We start from the raw sequence: 8,332 nt of genomic DNA, 5'->3' as shown, positions 1-8,332 counted from the left end.
ATCAAGTCAGTGATAGTAAACCTGAGTCTGATCCCGACCAATTGGAGGCTAAGGACAGGACAAGGGTCACCCAGAGCTGACCCCAATATCAGTCAAAGGCGTCGCAGATCCTGGGAACAGGAGCCCCAGGACCCGTTTGTTAAACGATGCTGGAGGTGAATCCAGAGTTCTGTCGGGGGCTTGCCTTGTGTTGGCCCTCCCAGCTGTGGGTGTACATGGAGTCTGGGACACACGGAGGATTACTCTCAGGGACGTATGTGACCAAACGGGACTGCCTGTCACACCATCGAATGGACACACTCTGTGCATTGTGTTGCCGTGTGACGTCTGTCATGCACCATGATCGGCACCTCCCGCCGGGCACGTGACTGGGATCAGTTGATGCATGCATTTGTGCAACCACCGCAGGGCATGCATTGCATGTGTGACGTCACTGCTGGCATACTGGACTGCCAATACCCAACAGTGCAACAGTGGGACTGCGGCAGCCAGCGGCTATGGAAGGCAACGGGTGTGCTTGGTGCTCCCTGAAGGAACAGAGGATTGTGTCCAGTGTCACAGTCTGACACCGGGTTATGATGGATTCAGGACACTAGTAGATCTCCCAGCAGCCACAGGTTGACCTGCTGCTGTTTAGTTGGGGGTGAACCTGCCGGAGGTGTACAACACTGTGCTTCCGGATGGCAGCACGCCAGACTCCATGAGCAAGGGCATCACCACCCTCATCAACAAGCAGAAGGGGGAGAGGGAGGACATCAGGAATTGGAGACCCACCTCACCGCTGAATGTGGACTATAAGATCCTGTCCAAGGCCATCACCAACTGGGTCAAGTCTGCTCTGGGACAGGTGATCCACCTGGATCAAACCTGTGCTGTACCTGGCAGGAAAATCTCTGACAGCCTTGCGCTGCTCAGGGACACCATCGCCTACGTGCGGGACAGAGGGGTGGACGCCTGCCTGGTCAGCTTGGAGCAGGAGAAGGTCTTCGTCTGGGTATCACACACGTACATGATGGACGTGCTCTACAAAATGGGCTTTGGGAAGGGAATCAGGAGTTGGATCCAACTGCTCTACACAGATATCCGTAGTGCAGTTCAAATCAATGCGTCAGAGACAGACAGCTTCCCCATCGCGTCTGGACTCAGGCAGGATTGGGTGTTGCATAGAACCCTTTGCTGAATCCATCAGGAAGGATGGGGGTATAGGAGGGGGCGATCATGCCAGGCAGTGGAAGTACCCAGGTCAAAACCTCCCTGTACGCGGACGACATCGCTGTCGTCTGCTTGGATCCACAGATGGTTTGTACATTGATCAGAATCTGTGACCAGTTTGGGTTGGCATCAGGGGCCAGAGTCAACCACAGGAAGAGCGAGGCCGTGCTCTTCGGCAACTGGCCTGACCGATCCAACGCCCCCCCTCACTATCAGGTCTGACTACCTGAAGGTGCTGGGGGTCCGGTTCGGAGGGGCCGAGGTGTGTAACAAGAATTGGCTGGAGCGGATAGGAAAGGTCAAGCAAAATTGGGACTGTGGATTCGCCGCTCCCTCTCAGGTCACCAGGTGTGAGGCGCTCTCGGGGCTGCTGTACTTGGCGCAGGTGTGGCCCGTCCCCCCCTCCTCCGCCTCGGTAATCACCTCCGGTTTACCTGGGGGTCCGAGATGGAGCGGGTCCGAGAGTCCGAGAACGGTGGGGGGGGGGGGGTGGGGAAGCGTACCCAACATTGCCCCCATCCTGATGACCACCTCCCTGTGTGGCTGCATCAGGCTGTGTGTGGAACCAAGGTACGTGGGCACCAAGTATCAGTCCGTGCCGAGGTTCTACCTGTCCCCGGTGCTGCGGAGGATGGGTCCGGCCTCGTTACCGCGCAACGTCCCAGTCAGCCGGACGTTGCCGCACTACCTGTCCTGTGTGGAAAAGTTTCTGTAGACAAACACCTTTGACCACAAGTCCATCAGACAGTGGTCAGCACGGAACGTCCTGCAGACTCTGTGGGACAGGGACTCGAGAGGGCACAGGAACTCTCGAGACAGGAGACAGCCGATGGGTAGCAGGATAGTGATAGAACATTGCAAGCCAGCATCCCTCCACCTTCCCTCTCCCTCCCCCGCTCTCCCTCTCCTTCTCCCCCTCCCCTTCTCCCTCTCTCCTCCCCCTTCTCCCTCTCTCCTCCCCTTCTCCTGCCTCTCTCTCCCTTCTCTTCCCTCCCCCCTCTACCTCCTCCATCCCCCTCCCGCTCCCGGGACATGAGAGGATGTCCCCTTATCCCTGCTGGGTATGTGAAGGGTGCAGCAGTGTGGGCACGATCCTGGACGTGCCGGAATCCCGGATGGAACAGCTGAGGAATTGCCCTCCGTGCTCGTCAGCTGTACACACAACGTCATGTGTTTAAAGTCCAATGTTCCTTTGAAGTTTATTTTCCAAGCAAAAATACTTCATAAAGATTACAAAGTCAACAAACTGCAAGTGCTGGAAATTTAAAGGAAAAAACAGTTCTGGAAATACTTGGCAGGTCAGGCAGCTTCTGTGGAGAGAAAGAGTTAATGTTTCAGTCCAGTGGCTGTTCATCAACCTGAACCATTGGCTCGTTTTCTCTCTCCACAGATGCTGCCCGGCCTGCTGAGTGTTTCCAGCAGTTTCCATTATCGACAGCTCACCGGCCGTGTGTACTTCAGGGGCAATGGAGACCTGGGAGAGTGGGCAGCTCCACCAGTGCTACATGTGGAGGAGTGGGAGCAGAGGGTCCTCTCGCACTGGGAAGGACGGTGCTGGCTGTATCCATCTCTCTGCTTCAGTGGTGACCCCAGCAGACAGCTCCAGCTGTGTGCAGATGGTGACCAGCTTAAGCTGGATAAGCAGATCCACCTGGAGGGCAGCCAGTCAGGGGGATTGACTGGGTCGGCAGCATGTTGTTACTGGGAGGGAGGGTGGAGGGAAGGGTGGATCAGGGCAGCTGCACGATCCACAAAACCAGCCGACTGTCCTCTGGCAGCACATGCGGTCCAAACCAAGGCTGGCGCTCCCTGCTGGAGACGGGACCTTCCCCACTGGAGGCACGATCTTCCTGCTGGAGGCAGGAACTTCCCGTGGAGAAGGAGCCTCTCCCTACAGGAGACAGGACCTTCCTACTGGAGACATGGCCATTCCTTGCTGGAGACAGGACCTCTCCTCCTGAAGCCTCCAGACAACACGTAGAAGAGGCGGGTCTGGGAGACTGAGGTCACCAGCACACTGACAGCAGTCCCCTGCACCCGGCACCACCGGGTGAATAACAGATTCCTGCTGCACGGAAGCAGGCCATTCAGCCCAACTCTCCATGCTGACCAGTGGGCACCCATCCATACTGGTCCCACCTCCCAGCACTTGGCCCACAGCCTCTAAAGTCCAGGTGATTCGTGTTCAATGATACAACGGTGTCAGTGACTCTGCTTCACCTCCCTCAGGTAGTGTGTTCCAGGTACTCGCTCACCCCTCTGGGTGAAGGGTGTCCCCCTCAGATCCCCTCACCCTAACTCTATATCCTCTCGTTTTATCTACCTCTGGTGTGGGGAAAGGTTTCCTGCAGTCTACCCTGTGTGTACCCCTCGTCATCTTAAACACCTCAGTCATATCCCCACTTAACCCCCTCTGCTCCAGGGGGAACAGACCCAGCCTCTCCAGTCTCCCCTCATGACCGGTGGGGCTCCTGCGTCAGCCTCCCGCACTGGTCACCACGGGAAGGAGCTGACATTGGTGCCGGCACAGAAACCACTGAGCTTCACCTTATGCCACATTACCTTAAATATAATGATGATGTAACAAATGCTGATAAATACCAATAATGTTCTGGATATTTTTCTATCGTAATTTTATACCACGATTTTGCATTAGATATCTTTATTAGTCACGTGTATATCAAAACACACAGTAAAATGCATCTTTTGCGTAGTGTTCTGGGGGCAGCCCGCAAGTGTCGCCACGCTTCCAGCACCAACATAGCACGCCCACAACTTCCTAACCTGGACGACTTTGGAACGTGGGAGGAAACCGGAGCACCCGGAGGAAACCCACGCAGACACGGGGAGAACGTACAAACTCCTTACAGACAGCGGCCGGATTTCAAAAATTGTGCAAATCACAAGCAAATTTCTTAATACAAGTTGAAACTCTCTGATCCAGTGTTCCGTGGTCCAGTAACTCCGTGGTCCGGCATGTTTGTATCTATATTAATTAAATAATTCAAAGTAAGATCTGTACCCAATGAACCTACCAGTGCAACTTTTGCGATCTCAGCCAACAGTGTTTCCAAGTCACTGCGACTTCAGGTTACTGACGGTTCTCAAGAACAGAACGCTGAATAACCCAGGGAGTGTCTATACTTAAAAGATAACAGTTCCCTGTTTCTCAAGGAAGATGATCGGGGACAATTTGAGTGTCTGGATTTTCTGTAGTTGGGCACCAGTCAGGTCCCAAGGTGCTGGACTATCGAGATTCAACCTGTAGTTGGAAATATCTTATCCTAATATTCCCTGAGGACTTGAATGTTCTGAGATACAGGTTTCTGTGTCAAGGCCACACATGCCAGGCAGATACGCCACTGCCCGTCACATTGAGCATGCAGAGGGATTACTGAACAAAACATACTTGGCCTTCCCCAACATGGTTACAGCAGGACGACAAAGCTTTGGAGATACAGGCTGGGAGGTTTCAGTCACGCTGCCAGCTGGCTGTGCTCACACAGGGCATTTCGACCCTGGGAAAAAGATTCTGGCTCTGTACTCTATCAATGCCTCTCATAATCTTATAAACCTCTTATCAGGTCTCCCCTCAGCCTCCGCCCCTCCAGAGAAAACAACCCAAGTTTGTCCAACCTCTCCTTATAGCACCTGCCCTCTAATCCAGGCAGCATCCTGGTGAACCTCTTCTGCACCCTCTCCAAAGCCTCCACATCCTTCCTGTAATGGGGCGACCAGAACTGAATGCAACACTCCAGATACAGCCTAACCAGAGTCTGATAAAACTGCAACATAACTTTGTGACTCTTGAACTCAGTACTTTCACTCATAGAGGCAAGCAGGCCGTACGCCTTCTTTACCACCCTGTCAACCTGTGCAGCCACTTTCAGGGAGCTATGGACTTGGACCCCAAGTACATCAACACTGTTAAGGGTCCTGCCATTAACTGTGTACTGTCTTTTTACATTTGATCTCCCAAAGTGCAACATCTCGCATTCGGCCGGATTAAACTCCATCTGCCATTTCTCTGCCCATATCTGCAACTGATCGACATCCCACTGTATCCTTCGGCAACCTTCTGCACTATCCACAACACTACGCTTCTTGGCCCTTAGAACTATTGGGGAGGGAGTCCCAGGGTTTAGACCCAGTGTCAATAAAAGACAGGTGATGCATTTCCAAGTCATCTTGGAGGGGAACCTGCAGGTGGTGGTGTCCCTCTGCACTTGTCCTTCTCGGTGGCAGAGGTGGCGGGTTTGGGAACAGCAGTCGTCTGGGTGAATAATGCTGGCTGGTGCACACTGCAGGTTCTGTGCACAGCAGAGGGCATGAATGCTCACAGTGGTCGCTGGGGGGCTGCCATGTCCTGGATGGTGTTCAGCTTCTCGAGATTTTTGGAGCTGCATTCATAGGTCGCACTCTGAATGTGCCCTGTAGATGGTGTAAAGGCCTGGGGGTGTCAGGAGGGGAGTCACTCACTGCAGGATCCCCACCCTCTGACCTGTGACCGCGGTGTTTATGTGGCAGTTCCAGCCAATGGATGGTGGGGTAATTCCATCGTGGGTGGTGAGACCCTCTTGTGTTGGCGATGGTCACTGTCTGGGACTTCTGTGGCTTTAACGTTACCTGCCACATATCAGCCCATGCCCGGATGTCGTCCAGACCTTGCTGCATGTAGTATGGGTGGTTTCACTTGCTGAGGAGCTGTGAATGGAGTTGAACCTTCTGCTGTTGTCAGCGAACATCTCCACTTCTGACCTTCTGATGGAAGGACGGTCAGGTCCTTCATGCAGATGGAGGAGGCTTGGCCTCAGACACTGCCGAGGACCTCCTGGGCTGGGACGACTGACCTCCAACAACCCCAACTGTCTTCCTTTGTGCATCTCCTGCTATTGGCATTTACCCTTTGACTTCAGTTTTACCAGGGCAGTTCGGGGGCACACTCAGTCAAACACTGCCTTAATGTCAGGGGCAGCCACTCCCACCTCACCTCTGGACTCCAGCTCGTTAGTCCAATGTTTGGACCAAGGCTCTGATGGGGTCTGGAACGGGTGGTTCTGGTGAAACCCAAACTGGGCACTGGCGAACGGGGTATCAGTGAGCAAGCGCCACTTGGTTATACACACACATTGCTGATGGCTGAGTACAGACTGACTGGGCAGTAATGAGTGGATTGGATTTGTCCTGCTGCTTGTGAGCAGGACCTCCCTGGGCAACTTTCCACACTGTTGAGTCAATGCTGGTGTTGAAAGTGCAGAGAAACAAGTGAGGGGGTGTTTAAGTGTGTGGAGTCACACACAGGCCTGGTGGGGCTGGAATGGCAGACATTTCCCCCCCCCCCCCCCCCGAAGGGTGTGGGTGAACCAGTCGGGGTTGAACATTCCCCCAGTTCTATGGTCATCGCTGTTTCTCGTCACTAACTGAGTTTAAATCCCACATCTGCCACAACTCACAGTCAGTGGCCCAGCTTTTAAAGATTCACAAGTGGAGGCCACGGTGAGGTTGGGCTCTGCTCTCGGGCACTTCCCTTCACAAAACGCAAGCGTCTTAGGGATGGTGGCTGCCAGGTTTCCCCGTCCACACACCAGCTGTGGGTACCTCCCGCAGACCCACGCTCCACCCAGAACCCTCCCCCCACCATGTCACTCATGGGTCTGCCTCCCCCACCAACCTCCAGACTCACCAGAGCAGTAAAGGACTGGGGAAGGGAGAGGCAGCACTGGTCCTTGTGTGCTCACCTGGTGCCAACCTTGCCAGCTGGGGAGGTAGGCACCAACACGAAAGGTCCCTGCACACTCAGGATGTACGAACTCTGCCTGAGTTATACCATAACCTCCCTGCACTCACACTCTGTGTCCTGGCCAATGAAGGCAAGGATCCCAAATATCTAACCTCACCGGTGGCACGGTAGTGTAGCAGTTAGGGTGATGTTATTACAGCGCCAGCGATCGGGATTCAATTCCCACCGCTGTAAGGAGTTTGTACGTTCTCCCTGTGTCTGCGTGGGTTTCCTCCGGGTGCTCCGGTTTCCTCCCACATTCCAAAGATGTACGGGTCAGTAGTAGTACACCTCCGGCACGATTATCCCCAACACTGGTGCCCCACAAGGCTGCGTCCCCAGCCTCTACTCTACTCCCTATATAGTTATAACTGTGTGGCCAGATTCTGCTCTAACTCCATCTACAAGTTTGCAGATGATACCACCATAGTGGGCCTTATCTCAAATAACGATGAGTCGGGGTACAGGAAGGAGATAGAGAGCTTAGTGACATGGTGTCATGACAACAACCTTTCCCTCAATGTCAGCAAAACAAAAGAGCTGGTCATTGACTTCAGGAGAGGGGACGGTGTACATGCACCTGTCTACATCAATGGTGCTGAGGTCGAGAGGGTTGACAGCTTCAAGTTCCTGGGAGTGAACATCACCAATACCTGTCCTGGTCCAACCACGTAGATGCCATGGCCAAGAAAGCTCACCAGCGCCTCTACTTCCTCAGGAGGCTAAAGAAATCTGGTATGTCCCCTTTGACACTCACCAACTTTTATCGATGCACCATAGAAAGCATCCTATCTGGATGCATCACGGCTTGGTATGGCAACTGCTCTGCCCAGGACCACAAGAAACTGCAGAGAGTTGTGGACACAGCCCAGCACATCACAGAAACCAGCCTCCCCTCCAAGGACTCTTGTCTTTACCTCTCGCTGCCTTGGTGAAGCAGCCAGTACAATCAAAGGCCCCACCCAGCCGGGTCATTCTCTCTTCTCTCCTCTTCCATCAGGCAGAAGATACAGGAGCCTGAGGGCACGTACCACCAGGCTCAAGGACAGCTTCTATCCCACTGTGATAAGATTATTGAACAGTTCCCTTATACGATGAGATGGACTCTTGACCTCATGATCTACCTTGTTGTGACCTTGCACCTTATTGTCTACTGCAATGCACTTCTCTGTAGCTGTGACACTTTGTATTCTGTTATTGTTTTACCTTGTACTACCTCAATGCACTGTGTAATGAATTATCTGTACAAACAGTATGCAAGACAAGTTTTTCACTGAACCTCAGTACAAGTGACAATAATTAACCAATACCAATAGATGCAATCACAAGGAAGGGGCATCA

Source organism: Pristis pectinata, chromosome 17, assembly GCF_009764475.1.
Source record: "Pristis pectinata isolate sPriPec2 chromosome 17, sPriPec2.1.pri, whole genome shotgun sequence".
NCBI classification, from domain to species: domain Eukaryota; kingdom Metazoa; phylum Chordata; class Chondrichthyes; order Rhinopristiformes; family Pristidae; genus Pristis; species Pristis pectinata.
Note: the sequence above shows the minus strand (reverse complement) of the source record.